The 26696-nt window shown below is 40.7% G+C and overlaps 1 protein-coding gene across 4 annotated transcripts in view; it reads left to right on the forward strand.

Annotated features, from left to right (window-relative positions):
• The window catches only part of Pgant9 (polypeptide N-acetylgalactosaminyltransferase 9), a 293677-nt gene that overhangs the window by 27762 nt on the left and 239219 nt on the right, over nucleotides 1–26696 (forward strand). For 3 of the 4 annotated variants that reach the window (XM_069124998.1, XM_069124997.1, XM_069124994.1), the window contains exon 2: nucleotides 22197–22260. The exons of the other annotated variant lie outside the window; for it this stretch is intronic. The gene's annotated coding sequence lies outside the window, so the exon portion shown is untranslated. The remainder of the gene's footprint in view (nucleotides 1–22196; nucleotides 22261–26696) is intronic. 4 annotated transcript variants of the gene reach the window in all.

Raw genomic sequence — 26696 nt, forward strand, 5'->3', positions numbered from 1 at the left:
ACGAACATAGTCGCTGAAAGCATTACTTGACGGCTTAATAAACTTTCGTGTGAGCAGAACAGGTAGGAAATCAAAGTTCGCATTATAAAAATTTAATGTTGCTGAAAGCTTTTTAATAAGCAGGCTAAATTTTGTTAAAATGCAGTTTCTGAAAAAGTTGGCTGCAAAAGTTATGGAGATTGGCTTTTAGCGATATAAAAGCCATTCGTTTATTCGATATTCTGTCCGCTCGTTGTTTCGACGTAAAAGTGCAATTTATTCCTTATCATAATACATCCTTTGCTGTACCTTCTTATCGTATTTCGACGTTCGGAAATAGGCACATATGTGTATTTTTTCGACATAGAAACGAACTTTATGCACGCATTAAACTCAATCGTACGATAAAAATTCTACGGCGTATCATATCACGTCAGATATCCGATAATCGTCTTCTGGTCAAGAATTCAACAAGTTTTGGCACGTTCGGTCGGATAGAAGCTCGACACGACGTGGTACGGGCCACGATCTCGAAAAATTAATCCTGATCGTTGCGGAGGAGAAATGGGATGGGAGTTTATGCTATCGACGATGAGAGCGGGGATAATAAATCGAGGGGGATTTCGATGGTTTAACGATCACGCGACTTCCATCGGGTGAAGCCCTAGACGACGAAGAATTTATGCCGCTGGCTGGTGCGGGTCACGTCGCTGAATTTCGAATCCGACTTTACGACTCCGCCGAAATGGGAACGATCGTTGGAAGAATCGCTGGCGTGGAAACACCATCGAGCCGAGCTATCAAAGATTTAGTTAGTCGGATCTGCCTTTTTTCCCCCTGCCCCTTTCCTCTCCTTTCTTTGCCACTCATCCGCTTTTTTTCACGGAACCCTCTCAAAGGGTTGATTCGATAGACTCGATGTCCATTACTTCGTACCAATTTATGCGATGCTTCTCGGAGAAATTTATAGGCGGGGATTCTTTGACAAAGGATCTCTATCTAGGAACAGAGACCAAAGGGTCTACCGAATGAGAATCAGCCGCCGAATTTTGCGAATGCAATGAGTCATGCGGACGATGGTTTCGATCTTTTTTTCGAGTTTAGAGACATTGAGAATACGGATCAAACATCATGACGACTTGAACAAACTTGACCAAAATTCGTGTAAAGTTTTGCGGTATAAACGTTCTGGGAAAGTTATTTGTCAGCTCTTGATACAAGCTAATGAAAAGTAGAATATCCTAGCTGTACCCCTTTCGTTAAACGTGTTTTGCCATACCAAATATGTATTTATAGAGGCAAGTGCGGTTCGTGATTTATTCTTTGGAAAATCCTGCAATTCAGTATGAGATCATCGATTACTCGGAAGAAATCTCATTAGTATTATAATTTCCTCTCTCTCTCTTACCTCTCTTAAATGTGTTTTAATCGTATCTATAAAAACATTAATCACACCGAAGAGAGAAAGATAAACGAACATCTATTAAATATCTTCCAGAGAATTTATCTTTTCAATATTTGTAAATTAATTTTTATTAAAAGAACGTACTTTAAGATGGATTTTCTATCATCATCAAATGTAGCCAGATTTAACAAGATGAAAGAAATTGCCTGGAAAGTCAAATGAAATTCTCAGTCCAACTATAAATCCATTAACTCAAATCGATCCTTTCTATTACCGATGTCACCGATCGACAAGGTAGAACGTGACGATGTGATTCAAATACCCGGCCGGCTTTTCAGATACTTTCTTGAAAACGCGTTGGCCGATTGCCAACACGAAGAAGGAATCCATGATCGAATCGTTTAAAGCTATCAAGAACACCCCCCCCCCTCCTCACGCCCTCGATTAATGAGTTTGCGAACAATCGCCATAGAAATCGTTCCACTGTTCGTAAACACTTTCATGTGAAATATTCGGGTCGAATGTACCGATATGGAGGACAAATTAATTGATAGTCTTGAAAAAATAATTCTGTTTCTCGGTCGCATTCACATTGATGCGTGGAAGAGAAATATCGATAGGAATTTCTAGCGCCACTTCGTTCGATCGACGATCGTCTTTTAATTCTACACGATGAAATTGCTCAACAGTGAGGCTTTGTGTTGTAATTTTACGGATTCAGTTGCTTTGAATTAAATATTCGTAATTTGTCACGTAAGGAAGACAATTTTGTATTCTTCATGGAGTGATTCCACGCGTTAAAAATCATATTGTCCTGTCACACTGATAAAAACTAGCAGGTACATTACGAATAAATTGCACAATTTGTATACAAAGCTTCATAACCTTCTGAATTTTCTCTTGCAAGATTACCAATGGGATTACCGTCCTCGTGGATACAAGAAATTTCCGATGGCCTGCTTACGAAACACCATTTCTTGTATTCACCCTTATAAACCTGGCGTATTCGTTTAGCCTGGTCTACTCGCTGCACCCTTCTAACGTGCACTCACGCACGATACACGTAGGCGTGTCCTCGCGATGATTGGCTGTCAAAGTCGGGGTACGTTCTTCGTTTGTTTCGTTGAAAAATAAAAGAAGAGAAAGGGACAAAAAGGGAGAGAGAGAGAGAGAAAGGTAGAAAAGTACGAACGGTCTGAGTACAGAGGTAGATAGAAATAGGTGTGCGGCTTGGAGGCAAAGCGCGGAGAATGCGAGATTGAGACACCGGAAACGGAAACCATTAATGGCGTTCACGGCAAGTACCGTGAAGTGGATGAAACTAGATAGACGAGGAAAGAGGGGAAGAAAGGGTGCAATATATATATATATATACGTATACAAAGAGAAAATGAGCGAGTCGCAGGACTTAAAACGAGAGAAAAAGAGAGTGTAGCAGCAAAGGAGGGTGACCGTAGGAGAAAATCGTGCAGCAGCCAGGGGTGAGGAGTGGAACAGTTACACAATGCCATTGTGAATTCGTAACCACGCTTTCTGCCCTTCCTTTCTGCAATCCTTCTGCCAGAGTCTTCTATGCGTCTTCTCTTTTGGCCAGCTTCTGACGGAGAAAACCCCTTGACGCGTGTCGCGTTCGCACGTACTTACCGTTTTTTAATCCTCAGTGCAAAGGGTACACCCTCTTCCCTTTCCGCGCTGTACACTTCTATAGCATTCCTCTTGCTTTGGAGTATCGAAATTTTCGAACAGCCACTTGTCTCGCGAAAGAAGCTACGAGTAACTATAGGGTGTAGTTTGGAGTTGCTGCAATATTTGGGCGCGTTTCGTTGCTCACTCTGTCGTTTGAAATAGCACGGTGAATTTCCTGGATCGTATCGGAGATTTTTCGACGATTCGTAAATATAATTGTAGCAGTCGCATTTATTAAGCTCGAGTAACTTTTATTTTGCACGTGTTGAGCGTTTTATACGGTATCATTTACTCCAGAATCGTTGACTCTGTTTGTTCTATGCTACCACTATTTACCATTTAATATAATACCATACCATAAATAAAGAAATTGTCTGCAAGAATACGTAAAATTGAAATCTGAACGAGACGTGAAAAACAAACAGTTAAAGAAAAAAGATCCGAATGTTCCAAGCAAACATTGCATTAACAGCGGTAATAATAAAACCGAAATGTAGATTGCGTACGACTTGAACGCAGAAAGGTTAATTTATGGCACACCCGAGACGCCGTAAAGGAAAAGGCGTATTAATCGAGATTTTAGTGTAGGTTCCTCGAACGTCTATTAAAAGGAGGGAAAAAATCTTCAGAAAGGAATTGTAATACACGCGAATCCTAACATATTCACTTGTTGCATGCCAATGGCGTTTAATGACACCTAAGTCATCGTTTCCAGAGCATTAAGTGCAACGTAGCCGTAAATAGAGCGGCTCGTAAAATGCCATTCGCGCCATTAATTCGCATACATTTACAAATTACCCTGGTGAACCGGCGCTTCCAGTAAATCACGCGAGCTTGATAAAGAATGCGCATAACTCGTGGCAGGTTCCCTCGTAGCTCCGATAAAGTTACACTAATCTTTCACATTTGAACCGTATACGTATGAAAGTCCGATTATAATCGTTTATTTCTAAAATAAGCGGAGGAATTTTTCGAATATTCAGAGAGGCGCGTCGCGTTGTCCAGAAACTTCGTTTTTTCAAATTATATAGATTACGCTGGTATTAGGTCACGTTAGCGATAACGACGAACTATTTATAATTATAATTATGGCTATAATGCACAATAGTAATTCTAGTTTATCGTCATCAGCGACGCGACCTTTATTTCTAATTATAAATAGTTCCAGCTTAAGATATGAAAACAGAGTTTCAGGGAGAAAGATGATCTCTGTATCCAGGTCGGTTAATCGTATCAAGTAAGTGAACTATCTGGTGTTATGCAAATTTCAAGTTCACATAACCAACGTAGCATTCGCTTCTACAGTGCATTGGTCGATTTAATCGGACTGTGTTAATGTTTCAGAGCAAATCCTACGTCGAACAAGCATTGCGTTGGTCAAATGCGTTCAGCATCGCGAAATCGCTTAATACCTCTTCCTCCATTCCCATGCTTTATCTATTTCGATCTCTTTGGCGCATTAAGGATTGCATTTCTCCGACATTCCAAAGCATGAGAATTCTAATGACGTCTGGATGGAATCGCGTCATTAAATTTCCCTTTATTGTTGGCTTTAATGGATTTGCAAGTATTAAAATTTGAAAAGTGGCGATTGCTATCTGCTTGCAACGTTTCAATTTTCGTAATCGTTACATTTTCCATATTTTACTTTCGTAAGCATGGAATACGTAATAGTTTTATTCTGTAAGGATAGAAATACTGCGAGACGGAGCATATTGAAATTGTTGTGAAAATTAAATAACGCAATAAAGTTAGGAAAACACACTATAGAAATTACGTACGTGCATCTTACGACGTTTTTCTCATATCGAGTACTCGTTTCGTTTTCTCAAATTCTTCATTGACAAACGCAGACCTTTAATTCTTCTGACTGATATCTAATCGTCAATACGTTTCATTTCTTCGTACTTTGGAAAATTATTTCTCATTATCATAGCTGAATTTATTTTTTAAACGTCATATTTAGTCGTTATTTCGTATCTTCTCTCGTATGTATGGCGATTAAGTATAAAAATCTGAAATCAAAATCTCAACGGAGACAAAGGATATAGAGGACAGGATCGACTCGTTTCACGGCAGTTGGTTTCTGTAAATTGGCAGCGACAACGTGGAAGCTACGAGTCGCGTTTTAATTAACCCCGCCAGCTCCTCCCGCTGGAAAAATGCTCGAGAACGTGCCCAGATTAATTATCAGCAAGCTTGATGAAATCCAATTTTTTTATACCCTGTAAAATGTGAAACCACCGTATAGACCAAAGTTTTAATACACTGAAGGCAAATATAATTTAATCGACGAGTTCTTAGTCGATTCATTAGAGAAACTCGACTATCCGAACGTATATCCTGCGGTTATCAACTATCCTCTGGTGAATACCTGCCACGGACGGCGCGTCCACCCTGTGGTTAGTCGGTGGTTGCAACTGGGGTCACTTTCTCCAAAATCATTCCTAATAACTCTGACTATCGCGAACATTTCTGAGTTTCTTCTTGTTATCAACAACTAGGTGTTTGTCATGAACCCTGAACCAGTGATGGAAAGTAATTTATTACTCTTGCATCTATTACGGAGGCGTTACTGTTTATTAACGCAGTTCGATATGATAAAAGAAGGTAAAAAAGGAAAAAAAATTTACAAAGAATAAAAAGAAGCGGAGGTACGCCAAGACAGGTGTAAGGTGTATTCTAGCAATAGCAGTAAGCAGTAACGCAGGAAACCAACAATAGGTGCGCGGCAATAGCAAAATAGTGCAGCCGCGTAAAAAAGAAGTAGGGAAAGAGAGAGGATACAGTGTATAGATATGAAAAGGAAGGATTCTCGGAAATAAAAAGATAGTGCGAGTATATAAAAACGAATTCTAGTAGGGAGTAGCAGCTGAAGAGAATAATAAGGAGGACGATAGAAAGAAGGGAGAAATAGTAATCAGCCCACGAGAAAAATACAAAGGTAAATGTACAAGTACACGCATTCCAAGATATCTTTGAATAAAAACGAGCTTAGAATCTGCAGGATATTTTGCAATTCCAAGGTGACATATGTTAGAAGTTTAAATCGCAGTACAGAATATTTCGTTATCGGAATTGCCGATATGAAAGTCCGGCGGGAGATATGCGGACCACGCACTGTACCATATATAACGGACGCAATAAGAAGGCCGCGAATAAGCGTTGAAATTAACTTTGCTCGTTCCGCGATATATGTATTCGAGGCGACTGTCGAGGCGTAATAGAGAAAGTCAAGGGACGAAATAAAATGGAACGATTCCGAGACGGAAATAAAGTCTCCCATACCGCACATATCTACCGTATTTTTCTCCCTTTTCTTCCGGCAGTTTCACCCTCGTTCCACGTCCCTTCCGGTAGTCACTCGCTCACCAGTCGATCAGGCTCGTTGTATTTTCTCGAAGACGATACGCGTTATCCGCTCGAGTTTACCCGCTCGCTACGCTTATTCCGATGATAAAGCGTTCCTGGACGCGGGATCTGATATCCTGCTGGATATTGAGCGGGTCTCGTCGAAACGAGGAGGACGCGTGTGCAGAAGAATCTCATGGCAATATCGCTACGGAAGACGAATCGCGTTGTCACGATTCCCAGCTCCGCGAAGCTGTTCCAGAGACGATGAGATTATTTTCGGCGGTTCCTCTTGCGGCGAACGACCTATTTCCGGAACACTTTGCTGCTAAGTTACGCGTACGTACGCTTGCGTGTTCGGTGTATAGCGTTAATCGCGTTTGACGTGATTTAGACAATGTCGCGAATCGTTTGACGGATTCTTATCGCTTTAGATCGTAACGAAGAATATTCGAGAGAAGGATGTTCCACGCATAACGATATTTACTTACGTCGATAACGATATTTCAAATTATCTTTTGCAAAACATACTTTCACTTAATTCTTTCTAAACCGAATGTTTCTCTGATCGTATATCTTTTTTATAGAACCCGTTTTTAATTCGCGAGCCTTAAAACTCGTATTCTCCTTCATTTTGAGGGCCGATGAATATGCCGGTGACACGAGAGATATAAAATATTTGAAATTTTGTTCTCTTGCAAACTTGAATCTTCTCAAGAACAGCAGGGGACAATAAATTATGCAGCAAAGTTTAAAATTTCATTTCATAAGTTTGGCCCCCAAATTTTATTTGTTTTACCAACGTAAAAAATGAACGCTTAGGGGCAATAAAAAATTCACGTTTTATCTTATCTCGAAGGTATTCGTATCAAATTAAAAATGGCCATATGGCGTGCATCACTAATATCTACCAATGTAAACTGCCTGCGCCTCTTTAAATTGTTCATCTCAAATCTTCGTTAAAACTCTCAAACCAAGTTTCCAAAGTTCGCTCTATGAATGAAATCTAATTACAGCTCAGTGAAATAGATCACTTATTACATCGTTGATGAAGTATCTCCGCAGTGTTTCAAATCTGAAGTCACCTCGAATTTTCGTTCGTTCATTTCACGTCGCATCTCGGCTTATGAAAGAGCGTAACCGGTTCGGTTGGCCTTCCTTTTCATCGAACTTCGTATTTCCCTGCGGGCAAGTAAACGCGTGCTCTCGGGACTCTTATGAATATTTATTACAACGACTCCCATGATTCTTGAACGATGAATTTAAGAGGCCACGGCAGGGTTGCTTTCAATCGACGGATATTAATTCCGGTTCGCGATTATTTCATCGGTATTTTTCTACGACGAAGAAAAAGTGACGAGTTTCGAGTAGCGCTCGAACGAATTCGCATCGTTCTATAGACACAGCCACCGTAAGCTTTAATACTTAACGTATTTCAAGTCGAATCGTGGAAAAGTAATGGGCAAACGTTTAATGAGACCGCCGCATTCTGGCCAAGGTTTCGTGGCCGCGGTTATCTTCGTGAAAAATTGCGTCTTTTCGTATTCGACCGGCGTAATTTGCGCAATTTGCGTAATTCAAGCAACACGAGCTACGAGAACCTGCAAAGTTGTATTTTCAGCTTCTTCGATTTTTAATTTCATGCATTTTGGTAGATAGTAATTTGTTCATCGATCGACGATGATTTTTAACGGACAGGTATTATTGTTGGCCTACGTTTGCAAATATTTATTACAAATTTTAGTAATATTTTTGTTCCCGAAGAAGTCTACTACACAATTTCCTGGCATTCAGATATCAACGCAACATCGATCAATGATAGATACTCGTATGGAATATTAATCTATTTTCTTGAATTAATTAATAATACATAATTCCCACTGAACACCAATAGCCGTCCCGCATATCCGTTCATTAATTTTAACGCCTTTTCTTCCTCTTCGCTCCTTGTTTATCCGTATTAATCCAGTCGGTATTCATAAATGTATAAAATCCAACAAATATTTACCCAACAATGCTTGGATTCAATTTTTGTACATCGATCCTTCGTAACATTCGGCAACATCCGATGCACCACGTAAACAATTCACCCGATTAAAAAGAGCGAAAGAGATGGAAAGAGAATGTTTGCGCGTGTTTTCAACAAACAACAACGCGAAAAATCACGAAATGGCAATCGTCCGGTTCTGTGATTTGTTCTTCATCCTGTTAAACCGAGACACCGTCCTCGTACATTCATAAATAGACTGCTAGCGCAAATTAAACGAAACGTAAAACATATTCGAATTGGATACGTTATCAATACCCGTAGGGAATAGTCACGGTAGGGTAAATCGGATGGAGCGAAATGGAAGTTGGACATTTCCTCTGAAGTTTGCGGAGTCGTTCTGATCTTATAGAAAATTTAGCTACTTGACATAGTTTGCCAGGCAAGCGGACAATCGGTCAAATTTTGGAATTTGCAAAAGTTCTCTTTTATTTGTTACATCTTGTATTTTACTTTTGCTACCTTATGTATGAAGTATCTTTGCATATTTGCACTCGTCAGAAATGCATAAGCATACGCATAATCCAATAACAATGTCGAAAATATCAGTTCTTTAGAACTTTCGAATGTACGTGATCCAATTCTCGGAAGTTCCAATCGCCACAGTGATTCTCCAAGTTCTTTCATTTCGTTGCAACGTTCCCATATTTATGAACGGAGGTGTACTCATACAGTCGGCTGGCTCTCTGGTTAGCGCGTTCGCAGTCCGTTCTTTACGCGTTGCACCGTATGAATGTGCGCGCGGTCGTTTGCTCGCGAGTCCCACGGTGCGAATGACAGAAGAGGGATGAACGGCCATATACGTTCGATGCATTTCGGTCGTTGGATCCGTAGGTCGGCGAAGGAACGCCGAGGAATCGGTATACCGTGTGGCCTCTATTCAAGTTGCCGCTGCTTCTTCGCGGTGTGCAACTTTCCACCGTCCTTCCTCTCGTTCGCCGAGCAACCGGGGCTCATCCTGCGTCCTCTTTTCTTCCTTTCAACCCCTTTTCATTCCTTTTCTTCCGGCACATCGCTGCAATTTATGGACTGCTTCAGGAAGGCGGCGAGATAGAGAGGACAGGGAGGGCCGACCCGATAAATCGCTGGTCGTAAAACGCGGAGATCGCGCCAAGGCTAAGGGGGATAAGGGTGGAGGTTCAATCCTTTGCCTGACGAGGGTTGCAGGCTGGGAATCGTACACTATTTTCGATGCCGGCATTCCTTCGGATCCGACGATGGAAGGGTTCCCTTTCTTGTCACCTCGGGAATCTTTCTCTTCGGATAAAATAGGGCTGAAGTTTTTTCGATGGTTGGCCGTGATTTTTCGCGTTGGAAATTTTCATAAGACGGAGATGGAATTTAAGATTCGAGGAAATCTGAATTCGGAAGTTGGCGAGTTCGATTGGTTTAAGGGTCGAGCGGCAAAGAAGTTCGGCTGGGATCGGAGAGCGAGGAGCTGTTCGAGGAGTTTCGAGTTCCGAGTTCCGATTAAGCGAAAGATGGAGATTTCAAAATCCCTTTTCTCCTTTCTTGCTTGTTTATATTCTTCCTTTTACGTTCTGTTGCTGTTTGTTCCTAGTGAGTTTTATTGCTGTTCTTCGATCGTTTCTGCGTTTGTAGCCTTACAGCGTCCAAAGTGCTTGAATCTCTTTTTAAAGGACGAATTTTACTGCAACTCCCTTGTGATTCAAGAAATATTTGTCTAATAAACGTGAAATGTGGCATTTCAGGTGCTGCTTAATCTTAAAAACGCAAATCGTACTTTTTCAAAGATAGAAAAAGATGTCCAGTGTGACAGAATACACCGAATCATCCTGTACATCGTAATTGTCAGAATGGGAAATTTGATTCTTAACGATCTTCCAGGAAGAATGATCCTTCATCTTCGTTGGAGCCTATTTTAAGAAATAATAATTCAATAGGCACATATTTCGTATCGTATACATTGTCGAGGCGCATTACGCGCGAATATATTATGACAGGGAAATATGTTTGCTTCTTGATCATTGCGAGAGTTATTTGTTCCACGGAGGAAACCTGTCCCTTGCTCGTGTTAGAAGAAGATAAGAAAGCAGAAAGCTCGATAATAGGATGCCAGTGAATCACGATTTTTTGAAATATATCTATCGAAGAATCGCGTTTGCCTTCGGTGTCTAATAAAGTCACGTACGTACATTCCAAAGATCCTATCTATTCTTTGCATTTTTACGACGAAACGTGTGTTCTTTGAATTCTTCTATCTATCATTTCTCAATAAGAAATCATTTACGTAGTGTGATTGGAATATAAAGCGAGAGAAAAAGGAACGAAACAAGAGATAGTATCAAGAAAGCAGAAATATTGGTAGGATCATTCAGTTTTTCCATTTGATATTTAATAATACTATTTTACAGGAATTAGAAACTGGAGAATTCCAGGAAGAGAGTATTAGAACAAAAATACGCGATGAGTGACGATTATATGCCGAGTAAGTTTAATAACAGACTTATCTAGACATTGTGACATCTTAATATAATCTTTTCCATGTAAATGTAACACGATATAAAATGTCGGGAAAACCAAGGATGAAAATAAATCTGATACCAACCCCTTTGCTCGAACCTCAAAATTAAAATTCATTCGTCAGGCAGCCAAGAAATAGGAATCAATTTTCTCAGAAATCACAGCGAAGGAAATCGGTGTCTGCTCGTTTCCGTAAACGATAAAAGCCGGAGCGACCCTTCTGAATTTTCTTCTACCCTTCTGACTTTGCATTTCTTTCGAGGATAAGGGTAGCTGGACGCTGGAGACGAAAATGCTCATCGAAGAAAATCGGATGAAAAGGGTAGAGAGATCAGAGTGCCTCGGATGGGGACGATTCTATTTCTTTTCTCGGCCAGTGAACGTCTGACCTGGCTCGCGTTGAAAACGATGCGCATCCAAGGTCATCCCCCAAGGCGATCGGGAAACATGCAGCTTCTCAACGTCCACGATCCTTTCACGCGATGGAGGTGGAAGGTTACGTTTGACTCAGCGGATATTTCGAGTCATTTACTTAACCGATAGCGTCGGTCGACATAATTTATCTACCTTCGCTTGAACATCTTCTTTTTATCGCGGTTAATTGCGATCCCGTATAAAGATAAACGTTGTACGCTTGGCTGCGATTAGTCGCTGCCACTTTGCTCTTTCCCATGTTACAACGTTCGTCAGGGACCACTAATAGACGAAAACTATGTGAACAATTCGCTTGGTGGCTTACCGAGAGCATCTTTAAGCGATAAGATGAGCAGAACGATACTCTTTTTGGCGTTCTCTTATGCAACCGTGTCATGGTAGTCATCTTCCTCGTCTCAGGAGTGTTGAATACGCTGGAGGAATCCCCTTTGAAAGGGAAACGAGTCTTCGAGTGATTTATGCGATCACCTTCAGTTTTTTTTTTTAAAGATTGATGTAACAGATCAACGTTACCGATGTCAAACCTTATAGGATATTATTGCAAAGCTTCGACTTAACAAGTGGAGCTGTTGGTCTAGAAAAGTTGTAAAATGTTCCTCTTTAACTCTCGCTATCGACCTATGATTGAAAAATTCTTTGTTTTTGCTCTACTTTGTCTAAGATTACCTTTTGCATGAAAACATACTTAAAACGTGTCAAGTTTGTAGAGACACTGCTCTCTGAAAATTGTTAAATGAATCGTAGGTTATAGACCTTTGTCGCGCAAACGTTTGTAGAATTTTATTTGTTACGCAAGAGTTACTTGCACCATGTGACTTGTAAAAGTGTGCAGAGGCATCAGACGTTCTTCTCGAACCTGATCCTGTCCCGCATTAGACTCGGATCGACTTGATGTCTCGCAGGAAAATTGATCCTTCGTCGTTCGAAATATATTTGGCGTTAACCCGTCAGCAGGAATATTGCTGGAACGGTGAGAAATTTGTCATGGTGCAGAGAGTATGCAAGGACAGGGAACTTTATGCGCTGCAACGCGTGCATATATTCAAGTTTGCAGCAGGCCCTATTCCTATTAGATGCTTGCTAGACGGCAATCTACGTGCTGTTATAGTCTATCTATATGTTACTTATACTTCGTTGCTTTCTTTTCGATAATATCGATTCTACCGGCTGCTCACTTTTCTCGATAAGCTTCTCGTTATCCTTTCCCTTCTGCTTAGACAAGATTCGAATTTCGGATAACTCTACTCCATTTCATGTAACTGAATATCAGTTAAGCTTGTAAACATGCAACCACGAATTACGTGCTTTCCGTGGTCACTAATGGCTTCGTTGTTAATAGTATGGTCTGTCAATAATCTCTTTGCTGAACATAGGTCGTATAATTGTTAAAAAAGTTACAACTAATTATACTATTTTCTTATAAGTTTGTTTTACATGGTTTTTCCTTTACTTTGGAATTTTGTTCGCAAAAGATACATAGCACGTAAATTTTCGTAGTTTCATAAGTTGCAAATTAAAAATTTCAAATTCTATTCGATTACCAACGTTTCTTCGGTAGTATTATGGTGTTATAACTCGGACAATTTAGTTTCGTCGTAGCATTTTAATAAAGTTATTCCATGGCTAAATTGTTTCGAGGATACGCAGCTTCTATACGTTTATGTGCTTTTTCCAGATTTATATGTATGTATTCAAATTTATGTATATAATATTCTTTATTCACAAAACGTGGAAATACCTTTTGCAGTTTAGTTTCCTTTATGCGCGATTCATCAAGTGGAACAGTTTTGTTGCAAACAGTAGTTGCGTGTTTTTCCATCTTTTGATGTTTTCCACCTTTGTTTGCCAGGAAATTGAAGCAGTCTGAAAATATTCAACCGTTATGCAGCCAGAAAAATTTCCCAGATTGGGTTGTTTCGCAAATTGCGTGTCTTTGGAGTGCGTAGTCGTATGTTTCCGGACACTTTCGCACAGATTGTATCGTTTTCCTGCCTTTACCGTGTTCTACTTTGGAGAACAGCAACATTTAGTTTGTCTTTCTGCTAATTTCATAGGGATTCGTTTGCGATTCTCCGGAGATACATTTTAGATCCTTTAATTTGTTAAAGTATTCTTTCTGGGATTTTACGACTGAGACTTATGACTGAAGTGTACCTATACGCTTCTTTTCATCAGAAAATTATGCATAAAAGGACATAAGTTGTCAATGCATTTTTTATACGTAAGCTTAGGTATTAAAGACGTCATAAAACCTTTGAACAGGTACGCGTCCACGTGTTTGTCTAAAGAGTTTCTAAATCTACGTGAAATTCGGCATTTTACTTTTGAATTACTTTGAGAAATATCTTAAGGATTTAATTTTCATATTTCGCCGAGTCGTGTTTCTTCGATTGAAAGCGATCGCTGCTCACAGAGGTATTCGCCTCGAAACGAATGGATTGTTTTCTAGAGTGAACATCACTGGATAGCCTCATCGAAAAATCGTTTCATTGTAATCGGTTTGCCCTCTCCTCCCTCATCGATATCTTCCTTGTATGTTGACGGTTTATCGAGTAATTTTATCGTTTATCCGCAGTTGCTCGGCTAAAGGATCGGTATTTGCGAGCGTATTTATTCATAGCCAACGGTGATGCTGCTAGTTGTACGAAATGCGCATATCGGATTTGCAGCCGCGTTAATTGATCGTGTCGTTCACAAAAAAAATTCGTTTACCAATGCTTTGTAATCGGAAGCGATTCGTTTCGGTTGATCTCCGCGAGCAGTTTCATTTTTGCCGAAAGTTTAATTAAATTTTTAGTGTTTTTCTGCCGTTAATTCCTCTGAGTTTCATCGCCGCTTCTGTTTGAAATTTCGAGTTTTGACGTAAAAAATAAATTACTTGATTTGTTCATTACAGAAATATACGGTTTATTAAATTCCCGTAACGCTACTATTGATTTTTCGTTGGTTTATCAGTGCATCGATACGAGCGAAAGAGTCGAAGTATACGATCGATTATAATAAATAAAATTTACTGCTTCTTCGGAAGAGAGACGTGGGACAGCAGTGGAATAGATTCACGTAGAAGAGATTTGTGTCACACAATTTCATCTGAAACAAGTTTAACGTGCTCTGTCCTGGGCGTTTCGATTATTTGGTCGTTCGATTGGGATGTGTTCATTAATTAGGATCTGTCGTTGGTAATGATCGTTTGCGGTGTACCTTGTGATCGTAGGGCGAAACCTATATCAAATTTAGGGCGGATGTATCTAATGCAGTTTGCAACTGAGAATCAGGATTGATTGTACTCACCAATTCACATCGGTTAAGTCGCTTCCGTCTAAATTAATTAGTCACGAACAATATACAGATTCCAGCCTTTCATGTTTTTTCTTTTAATATTTATATGTTGAAACTTTCACAATAGCTTTTCTATGTTAAGCAATGTACATTCTAAACTAACGATCGATCGAATCGCACGGTTTAATCCAACGGGAATTATTCAATGTATTTATCGTTTCTCGCACCATTTAATCATACCTGAATAATCCATACTAGCGACATTCTATTAACAATATCATAGAAAATTGATTAACTTTTCAAAATCAATAATTCCTTTATCAATACTGGAATTGATACAAATCTCTCACTTATCTTGCTGATAATTTTCACCTATTAATTTTCGTACTCGATAATTTTATCGTCGCTGTTGAAACCGTACACACACTTTTCTCACTTATTATATTTTCTCGTCGGAGAAATTTATGACGGAACGAAGTTTGGTCGACGATACAACGATCGATGTTTCGATACGCGAATTGATTCGACGGAAATTATTCAACACGGTCAACGTTTGGATACTCTTAGTGTGTACGTTGTCCAGCAAACATAGACCAGGCTCGTTCGTATCGTTGTTGATACGCCAATGTCGTTGCTAAATTTCTGGAGACTAGTGGAATTTGGATTACCATTTTCTTATTTTATTTGTCATATCATTTTTCGATAAGATCGAAGTTTCGTTTTGACCAAAGTATATTTAACGAACAAATATTTCTCTAGGAATTTCATGATTTGGAGTACACCGAAATATAAAAATCATCCGCTACTGGATTCCTACTGTATTCTACGCTATATTCGTATTATAGCTTTCTTTATTCTCAAAATTTCACAATTAGCTTAAAACACTGCTTAAAGAGTATTATTTCAATGAAACTACCGGAGCGCTTAGATCGAATTCTTGACCATCGTTCAGACCGTGAGATAATGAATATTGATGGGCCAATTTGCTGGCTAACCGACGTTTAATCTAGATCCAGGTGTGCAGGTGCAAGCTCACGATCCTATTGTTCGGTTATTCAGGCTGGCAGATTCTCTAGAGCTTGCGACAGGTGTCAGCGGCCCCAGAGTGCGTGACCCCTGTTAGGCTCTAGCTTAGATAGTCAGGTTAGACCTCAGTTAAGACTGGGTCGAATCTGGTGTAGATTCAACGCGTTAGAGAGGATACTATCGCGTTCATCCCCGTTGCATCCCATCGCTTGGCAGTTCCATTGATCCTCGTCCGTCTGCGTATCAATTCGCTTATAAACTATAAAATAATTGCAAACAATTATACGTTTTTACAAAGTGCTGTAAGGTGATTGAATCGCATGGCGAAAGTTAAATGCGTGCAATCGTCGTTGGTAGAGTTCATTAAAAAATCGTTTAACTGCATCCAACTAGTTTAAAATGAAATTAAAACGAATTAAATACTCGTGCAAAAACAAAGACGAAATTGAGACAATACCGATATTCTTAGAACCGCGATATTTCCAGTCGGAGCACGTTGCTGAGACCTTTGCTTTGCAGAGGATCGTATATCTTCTTAAAACAGTTCACCTTGCTCATCCATCGGTATTCGGCGGTGAATTGGACGAACCTTGCGCCTGACAGTGTATTTAACAAGAATTCTCGTTCGAGCGTCCTATTTCACGGCGTACGAGTCTTGCAGCGAGCTTAGTCAGTTCTTGATGTATGAGAGTCCGCAGGTAGGGGGTTGGGTATCCTATTGTTCGAACGGTTAGTCCAACTGACAGAGACTCGAGGAGCCACGACAGGTGTCAGTAGCCTATGCACACGCGACTGCAGATACAAGGACCACGCGGTGGTTGTTTTGACGCGGCTATCTGTCAAACAATCGTGGTTCGCCGTACTTCTGTCACATGGTTCACGGAGGGAATCCTCTGGTCCCGCGGTGGATGATTAACCACGCTTAACCACGTTCTATGCCACCCTTTACAATTAATCATTGTTACGACTAGTACCATTTGTTTTCGACTCGGACGATCCGCCATTCTAATACCCGTGAATAGCTGTGATACTTGTCGAATACTAGGTATACTAGGTATACTGTTTCGTGACGATCGCTTTGGCCGAGTATTGAATGCTGCAGTGGTCGTTTAAGGCAGCTATGTAACAGCTAAATTGAAATCGATATTTAGCTTCGGGTAAGTAAGTACGTTTCTGGATAATTTAATTTTCCGAATTTTGGAAAAATAATTATAGCACGCAGACGGTCTAGGGACGCTCGATCATTTGCAACCCCTTTCGAGGTTGTGATCTTTAGATTAGAAATCCTAGTTCTCAGGAAATGGAGTTCCAATCATACGACGATCTATAGAGCTGAGTGAAAAATCAGAATTATTGGAATATGAATTTTAAGTTCAATATTGCGTTTAAGCTTGGGTTTCATTGATAAAGTAATTTAATCAATCTTCATAGCAGTGATTTCTATCATTCTCTGATAAAAATTCTATGCTACAAACAGAAGTGAAAATTAGTCAAGTGATGATTATAATCACTGATAATTCGATCGTCGATAAAATTTATACAGATTTATATTCGGGGAACTTTGTTAATAAACTGAAATTTTTCTTCCAAAAATTTTGCGCATATCGATATTTCCATATATTATCTAGTTTCGTATTTTTCCGTTTTTAATTAGATTTTTCTATAACGACTTCCCTTACGTGTACATTTTAAATTGAATCGTACGACTTTCAACGCTAACGAGAGTTCAATTTTAACTGGCATTCAACTAACAGCATTACGCGACGCATACTTCTACGTATATATTTTCAACCAGAGATTCTAGATCGGCATTTGGTCGATTTTTCTTTTCCCATCCACCGATTCCCCGATGAGTTTCGAAAAGTTATTGCCCTCGATAAATCGATTTTCCCAGCGGCTCAAATTTTTTCGATTTTACGACGAGTCTTTCGCGTATATCAACGCTTCGTCGATCTTTGTCTCGATTGGCGGTAAAAGTTTTACGAGAAACATGACTCTCGCGTATTTGCTTGGTTGCATCTTACTTTCAACGTTACATCAAACTTTCCTCGCCTGTGGAAAAACCTATTTCAGCGTCTTTTTTAACGACGAAGCGAAAACACGAACGAAAATGTGTTTCGGCAACTTTTCTGAAACGAAGCACAAAGCAGAAAATCATCTGTTACGCGAACTTTCCTCCCACTTTTCTTGCTTCTTCGAACAATTTCAAGTTGCTCGCGATTTATAACTTGGTTTCTCACCTACGCCTCTTTCTTTTCACTTTCCGAGTTGTTGCTATGACATAATTACGAAATAGATTTCGCTTGAGCATTCGATGCAGGCATAGAAACTTCCATTCGCGCTGAACAATTTGCCGAGGGCGGACATTCGAGAGAAAATATCGCACAATGCGTTTTCAGCGAAAGGATCCACATTCTGTATCATTCAGGCAATCCATCATATTTGTTGCAAATACACTGCGTTCCATTTCGCTGTATTGCCGATTTTCCAGAGACCGCTGTTCAGTTGTGGACTCCGCGTGAATCGGCTGCAAATCGACGTTTGAAAAAGCTTTGGGGGAAGTCATTTCACAGTCACGATCCTACGATTTTCGAAACGTTTTAGTTGAACCTAGTTTATTGCTTGTCGAAAGCACAATGGAGTTTCGGTTTTAACAAAATGCAGTTTCGATGCGAAATTAACTTTTGTCTTACTGCCTTTTTTAGTTTTTTAACTTATACAGTATCGTAATTAGTAACACCATATACCGAATATCCGATAATCTACGACTTTTCAACAACGATCATAGATCGATTTGACGAAGTTACGTTAGATTTCATTTCCCTATGACTGAGTGGTAAAATAGAAGGTGAATGTAGGAGGTTTCAGATGCCTCGTTCCGGATCAAAAACTCCCTTATTCCTCTAATTTCTAGTTTCTTTCTCAAACAACTGAAATTCTAGATATCTCGATGGTTCTCGAAGGACGTCCTTAACTCTGAAAGCCACTCTCTGCTCGTCGAAGCTACGATGCTATCCTCGTTAAAGAGACTCCGTGTCGTCCTTTAACATCGTCGGCACGAAAGAACCGACTGAAACTGTTCTTATCGAGACAACCTATCTAATTATCGCGTCAGGAAGCGAGTTAGAGTAGAGCATGGTCGAGCGTCGGTGACCGGAGTTCCCGCGGGGATCAATACCGTGCTGTACGCGTTATTAAATCGTGGACATTACGAGCTAACGTTACAAGCGTGACAAGTCGAGGCATCGCTCGGATTTCCGTGGTGCACACGTGCACGCGGAGAAATACGACCGCTCGAAATTGCACTCGATACGTATCGCTTCTCGTAAGTACGCGCGTTCTCGAAGCGATGGAGTTTGGTAGCAAAGTTGGCGAGCAATCCCGTTTTCTTTACGTTGGACGAGCCTTCCGCTCTTCGTTCGACGACCCTTGAACCGAATTTACGTCACGTGCTCTGGCCGGCCGGTTGTAGAACGTAGATGGAACTCGGCGACGGTGGAATGTGGTGACCCGTAGAAAACACGGTCTCGTGTTCCCCGAACTGAAGTTCCTGGCGTGTGAAACGTAATGGGTTCGGTTTCGGTCAGTTTTGCGTAGAACTGCAGTTCTAACGACGTTGAGGAGCTATGGGTCTGTTTGCGTGGTCTTGGAAGATCTTGGATCTTGAAATTTGCCGAAAGTCCGGGGAGAAAGTTCCGTACCATTGTACCGTGGCGGTGTCTTGTCGATCTAGCAGAACAAAATTATTTAGTTAAAGAAATGCTAATTATAAAAGTTATCATTAACATCTGATTAAACCATGAACCGAGAATTCAGAATTTCTACTGTCGAGACTTTCTCCTATATCAATTTACTTTTTCACGAAGGGAAACTTAAACGAAGTTAATAAAGTTTCTTTAGATGCGTTCCATCTCGTGACTAAATTAAACCGAGATTGTCTCAAAAGGGCGTCCACAGCAGAGTGTTTTACTCGAGGTTCCCTTCAATTTGAACATTTTTAATTCGAATCGATCATAAAAATCGTAACAGCTATAAAAACTGTGCATGCGTAAAGACGATGAAAGATACGATCCAAGGTCAGCGATTCAAAATTCGTACATTTCCTAGAACAAGGGAAAAGATCTTACTATACAAAAAGATTTCCATGACTAAGAAAACAATGATAATCAACTCGTATAACTTTCATATCCTTTCGAAACATTAATATTTCTTTCTCGCGTATTCGTTGTATCTTAAGATCATCTGTCACGAATTCCAGAAATTACCCAGCGCACCACACATGAAACCGTCTTATTTTCATCCTCCCTTTCTTCTTCGCCTCTCGTCTTATCGATTCTAGTTCAAGCGTTCTCCCACGCCAGTCGTATTTCTTCGAATAACAGATAGCATTTTGTACACGCTTTCCCCTGTGACTCTGGCCGTATTCTTTACTATCGAGCAACCGTAAAAGAACTATGTTTCGTTTTACCTTCCATTGGATAACATTCCCCTGCGGAACGGAGGGTTGCATTGCAGCTGCAACGAGAGACAAGCTAGGGCTGAGAAAGGGAACGAGAGACAGAGGCAGAGGACGAAGAAGAAGGACAAGGAAGAGGAAAAAGGTATCCGCGAGGACGCGGATCGATTCCACGGAGGTGGGCGGAAGTCGCTTGTGAAAGTGGAATCCGCGACACTCAAGGCCGTTCCTCGTGGTTACGAAGCTCGAAAGCCAAGGCAGACAGGTTCTGATCGGTCGCTCCTCTTCGAACACTGGATCCTCTAGCCTTAAGATTGCTCGTTTCGTTTGTGAAAATCCTATACACAGATTCCACAATCCTTCGTCCCTGTATTTCTTTTCCTCTTCGGATCAAACCACTACCATCGCACGAGGATCTTGAGAGTGTGCCACGATGTCGATGTAAAGTATTCCCGGGGAAAAAGTGTTATTGCTGTCGGTGGCCTACATACGGAGATGGTCCCTTTCGCGTCCGACTTCAATTTCCACAGAGGTAGCAGCCGACTTCGAGTGGCGAGATCGAGTTGGCTGCCTGTCTTTTAGGGTCAGGCTTTCATTTCCTATAGAATTTGGACTTTGCTTCTGATCTCTTTCATTTTTCTTTCCTTTTTTTTTTTTTAGGTTTTATCTTGGAGCAGCGAGAGGGATGGCATTGAATCGACAGGGTAAACAGGCGGGGATTTTGTAAATTCAGATTTGCGCGATTCTAGGTTCGAGGGTGAATGATCTTGTACCGACAGGATGGAGGTTTTATTTTTTATCTTTATCCCTTCGGCGTTATATTTTGGGTACCGATAAAAGGAGAGTTGGATGATTTTTTTTTTTAATTAAATTTCGACGGTTGTTAAATGGACTCGGCTCTTAATTTTAGTTTTATTTTTGTTCGATTACAAATAGAATGGTACTCGAACGTCGATTTACTGTACATTGGAGTTAAGTAAGGATTCTGTGGTTGAAGTATATCGTTCGTCATAGACTTTCAAAATTCGAATATCGGTTTGTTCCTCAACGCAGCTTGCGATTGACCAAGCCAGATACGTTTTATATTTGGCGTTGGTGGAATACAGTTTGCAATGGCCTGTCATTCCCAACGATGAACTTAGTTCGTGCTCTTTAAACACAGAAAAAAGAATAATAAATATCGAGTAAAGTAATATCGTTTAAAAAGTAATGCGGAGGATGCGAAATATTTTATTAAATTCATCGCCTAGCTGTCGCGACTAATTTTCGTTGTACACATAAATATTAAATTCTCGAGTGTCGCGTGGATATTGGTACACTACGTTATCACGATAGTAAAATTTCCGGCGCAATACCGGCGGATTAGTCGTCGTAAAACTTTAGTCGAGCGACGTTGCACGCGAGCGAAACTTCATTTTTCTAGGAGTTAAGCCTCGGGTACATGTTTGTTCGTACGGCTCGAGTGTGGGATACGTGTTCGCGCATCGTGCAAAAGTAAAAAGTTCTACGCGGAAACTTTGGCGGAATGTTTATTTTATTGGGAACTTCATGACGACTTTAAAACGTTTCAACAGTTATGAGGTGGAATCACGAAGTTCGGAAGTTGAAATTGAAATAAAGTATAATACGGAGACGGTTTTGTAGCTGCGAGCCTAAGTTCTCTTTCGGTAATGGGTACTCGAGCGAATGGAACTGCTGGTTTGTTATTCACATAGGAAATTATTAGTTCGGAGCGAGATGGCTGGGCATGTCTATTAAACGCGATACGATCTCGGCACGTCTGCGAAAGGATTCGTAAAATTGAATTGGCCAAATCGGATTGAAGCTTATCGCGATATAACGCGATTAAACTGCGGGAATACGCTCGTGGGGTTGGGACGAAGCCGTCCTATTCGAATTCGTCATTCGGTGATCGCAGACGGTGAGACGGCGATTGGACAAAATTGCCTGTAAATTTTGACAATGATTAGTTATCGAGGTTTATACAGAATAGATTTGTAGTAGCGAGTGAATCTTTTGATTTTGACTAACAAGTTTCTTCTTTTCAGGTATGCAGATTCACGCTGTTACCCGTGGAAGACGCAAAGACTGGCATTTAACTTCCTAATTTCAGTAAGTGAAACAAACTTCGATATAAAAGTAACTACGCTACTCGAACGTAAATTTCAAGTTTTATTTCCTCTCGAGCATCTTCTTAATTAAAACGCATTTAACTAAATATTCTGCCAAGTAGTTAAGGAGATTTAAAAAAATCCCGGAAGAGACGTTTCGATAGCAACTGGCAAAGCCAGGGAACTTTAGGAAAGAGGTCAAACCGAAGGGACGATAGAGGAACGTTGCAAACGATGGCGAATTAAGTACGTTGGATTAAGCGACGCCGCAATCGTGCGTGTTAACGACATCTTACTATGTATCGGAGGCAGCTTGATCGGACCGAGTGAAAAATGGCGCCATTTACGAACACGATCCGGCTCAGCCCGCTAGGGATAAGTCTCGAACCGATACGTAAACTCGCTGAAACTCCGTTCCGAGGGTCATTCGTTCGGCTGCCGGACCACAAATTGAGCGGTTTGTTTCGTCCGGGCGAACAGCCGCTCCGTGAAAAACCGGAAGAGCTCGTGAGTCTCGGGAACGAGTTCCTGATGCTCGCGATTTGTCTAGCCGGAGGAGAAATTTCCTTAGACAGTCCGTAAGCCCTCCACGAGAATTTCCTGATTACAGTTGCAACTTTTGAGCCAGCAAGTGGCGCCAGATCCTATCACGAAGTTTCTTGTATCGGATAGATGTCGTGGAAAACAAGTTGCGCGAGTCTTAATTCGGTTCTGCTCGATTTACAAATTTATCGCTGCACCTTTTCACAGATTATGATCGATAGGCTCCATGTAAGTCGGCGGATCGAGGATCTTTTTTCTGGATTGACAGGGTTACTATATCGGTTAAAGCGTTTGATCGCTCGATACGACAAAGTTTCGTATTTGAGATGAGAACTGGAGAGGAAACGTCGCTTCTTGGGTCGTCGCTCGGTTCTATTCGATTCGTAATATGCTTATAACGTCGGTACTCGAACGGATTGCTGTAAGGTGAAAGATTGCACGTTATCCTTCCAAGATATGATTCCAATCCCGAATATGACGTTAACATTTATTTCCCTTCGTTGATTCTTATATGCTGGTAAAGAATAGTTTACGATAAACGAAAATGTAAACATTTTTTTTAATGAGTCCAGCGGGAAAATATACCCAAGATACGAAATAATCCTTCCGATTAGTGAGACCGTTACGGAGAAATCGGCGAACATACATAAAAAATATATATATTCATTAAATTTGGACGCTTTTTTTCTTTTTCGAAGGCGGTATAAAAATTATTCGATTCTTTTCCTTTCTTTCTCTTTTTACCCAAAGCAAAATTTCCAATATAAGGATACATCGGTTCAATCGATCGTACTCGATGTCTTAGTTCCTGTCAGTCGCTTTTCACGACCGATTAGAGTCCGATCCTAAAAGGCATCGATCGCTACGGTTCGAAACAGGCGTCCGCTGTGTTAATGTCTTTGGTCGACGTCTGAAAAGACGAGAACCAATTGCAGCACCGATCACAGGAGGATCGTCGCTGTGGAACGAGTGGGTAGATGCGAGGATTAAGTCGAGAGGGCAGCTCGTAAATCAGAAGCTCAGCCAGCTATGTCTGCGGCGCCGGAGATAATAACCATTTTGCGCTTCCATAGGCTCCGTTCCGCCCCCATCGTTATAAGCGATCTTACGACAAGGGAGAGAGGACCCATTCAATTAACTTCGTAAAACGTAAATCGAGACGCTGCTTCTACCTGACCTCGCTCCTTTATCCTCGATCGTTTTCCTATCATTGCTCTTTCTCCCTGGAGCCTTACCTTAAACTTTCTCGTTCCAGTTTTTTTCGTTCAACTCGGGGACACGCTTATTGTCCCATTTGCATATTCAAGAGCGCGGCACAGTTGTCGCGTATATTTCCAAAGTAACATAGTATGCGTACATTTCTTCGGGTTATTCTTTTTTCTTTTACAGAAGAATGGTCCGTTCGATATTGTATAACGGAAACGCTGGAAATTGTGTCGTTCCGTTTACACAGGGTGGTTCAAGGCGTCAGGCTGCTATGGAGTAATTGAGAAGTGGCGAGAGATAAGTGGTTTTTTCCTTGAGGGTCTTTTCGAGGCCGCGTTTTCGTCGGGTAAACGATACACGTTGTAAGTTGGGTTTAGCCGGAATAAGAATAAAGGAACGATTCCACGGAGTATAGTAAATTTCGAATAATCCGGCAGATAGGGGGAGAAAGCGGAAGTTATTTAAAGAAACACGAACCAGCCGAAAATATTTCGAAAAGAAAATCGCACGAATATCGAAAAAATGACAAACTTTTTAAATTTTAAATACACTTTTATTTTTACGTAGAGCGATAAAAGACAATTTCTTCCGTCAGGAACAATGTTCTTAAGGCAATTGGATTTGTAGCAGACGTCATCGGACATGAATATTTCGTGTCAACGGACATGGAAACAAGTTAGATATATTATGGTTGAAATTGTCAGAAATCAGAGTTTGGGAATTATCTGACGAACGCTGGTCTGCATTTCTGCCTTCCAGGCCTTTCGTACGAACTGCTAGATTCTGGCGAATGCAGTCTCAATAGCGATATACGTGTCGTAAATTCGTGACACGATGTATGAGTAATTCGCGGACACTGGATTCGTTCTCCCTTGGGCCTAATTCCTTCGTTGATCTGTACCACCACCTCTACGTTGCACCTACAAGCTAGCCGTATGATATATTCAGAGCCCTAAGAGACTACATCGCGGTACATCTAGTGTATCGTTAATCATTTCGTTGCCTGTTTTTCGCTCTAGTCCATAAATCGACAAAGAAAGCTCGCCACGAAAGAATTTTACTTAATCTTCAAATAATCTTTTATTTCACACGATATCGATCGACCGCACCTAAACTAGGTCATTCGTGTCTAAATCTAATTTTTGTATAGTTGTAGGCTTTAAAAAAGTCGTGAAAAATTCTCAGATACAAGTCGTTTTTTTTTATTGAATAGAGTAAGCAAACTTTGCATTCTTTTCTTGGCAAGATCTACATAAGTATTTTTGGTAAATTTAATTTCACCATTTTAATTAAATCGTCTATGTATTTTATATTTATAGATGCGTATTATAGGTGGATAGTTCTGTATGTTAAAAATTATGTTCGCGTTTTCTCAACGTAGATATCGAACAAGAAGGGTGGTTTTTAGAACGATATCGATTCTAATAGAGGCGAGGTAGAGATTTATCGATCGCGATGTAGCGGCTGCTCCGTTCCATATCGCATCTTCGACGAGGTATTCGCAGGTAGAACCAAAAAGGAATCCCATAGCCGGGCAACGGATCATGGTTTGAATAGCAAACGGGGGCCGGGTTCCGCGAACTCTGGCTAAGGTCACGTGTTTGGCACGAGTTTGTCGAACTCTCGCGTTTCAGCGTGCTGGACACGATGAATTTCATTCGTCGATTATGCCGCTGTTGCCACCCATTTACTTCACTCTCTTTTTTTTTATATTTCTACACCCTCTTTTCGCTCGTGCGTCGTACGCCTGCTAGCTAATAGTATCGTGACTAAGGACGATAATGAAAGCGTAATTACACAAGCGTAATAGCCTTTTAATGTTTCAATTACGACTGTTCGGGACGAAAGAATGTTCTAAGCAACGGTTTGAGAGAACGTTTAGAGCCAAGCTGTCGTTTAACTTGTAATAAATGCACGTTTCCTTTGGCTTTCGTGGCTGAAACTACAGGGGTCTTCGTTTTTCTTTTATGGGGATTCTTAATACACGCGTCGTGTCGCCATGAGAATTTACGTGGAACGTGGAATTCGAGGGCGAGGTCCGTTCTCGGTGAATATTCTTTCCGGGGGTACGCGAGAAATCGCGTATACCTACGTAATGTCATCACGTACGGCGAAAATAGCGTGAAAGACCGACTGTTCGTGTTTCATGGCTTGTGAAACACGTGACCGTATTTTCGCGTATATTCGTACGGTGGTCCGCGTGCTCTGACATGTTCGAAAGTAGATTAAATTGTTTAGGGAAATTTGGCGATAAGCGCGGAAACCGTGAAATTAGAGAATGTTTCTACGGAAGTTTCGAATAATATTTAGTTTTATGGAAGCTGGTTGGTAACGATAGTGGATACTGATATGTATTTTCAATAAATTCGTTGTGATATCGCATTTTCTTCTGAGTTCTAGACACCATGTTGCTTGAAATATTTCAATCTGATACGATTACTCCACTTATTGAAAGTAACAAATGTAAATGTACGAATACTTTCATGACGTACCATTGCATATCAAATTTCTCTGCATCGTAAGCTCTAGAATACAATGGCAAATATAAAAATAGTGAGATACACAGCTAATTTCAGCGACACGTTAGAGCTGGTGCCTCGTGAGTACACGATGTACTCGGGCTGATACGATGGTGATTCCTCCGGTTTGGGGTGGCAGACACGAGATCACCAGAGGATCCACAGCGGC

The sequence above is a fragment of the Bombus flavifrons genome, chromosome 12, assembly GCF_040668555.2.
Source record: "Bombus flavifrons isolate JBK064 chromosome 12, iyBomFlav1_principal, whole genome shotgun sequence".
NCBI classification, from domain to species: Eukaryota; Metazoa; Arthropoda; class Insecta; order Hymenoptera; family Apidae; genus Bombus; species Bombus flavifrons.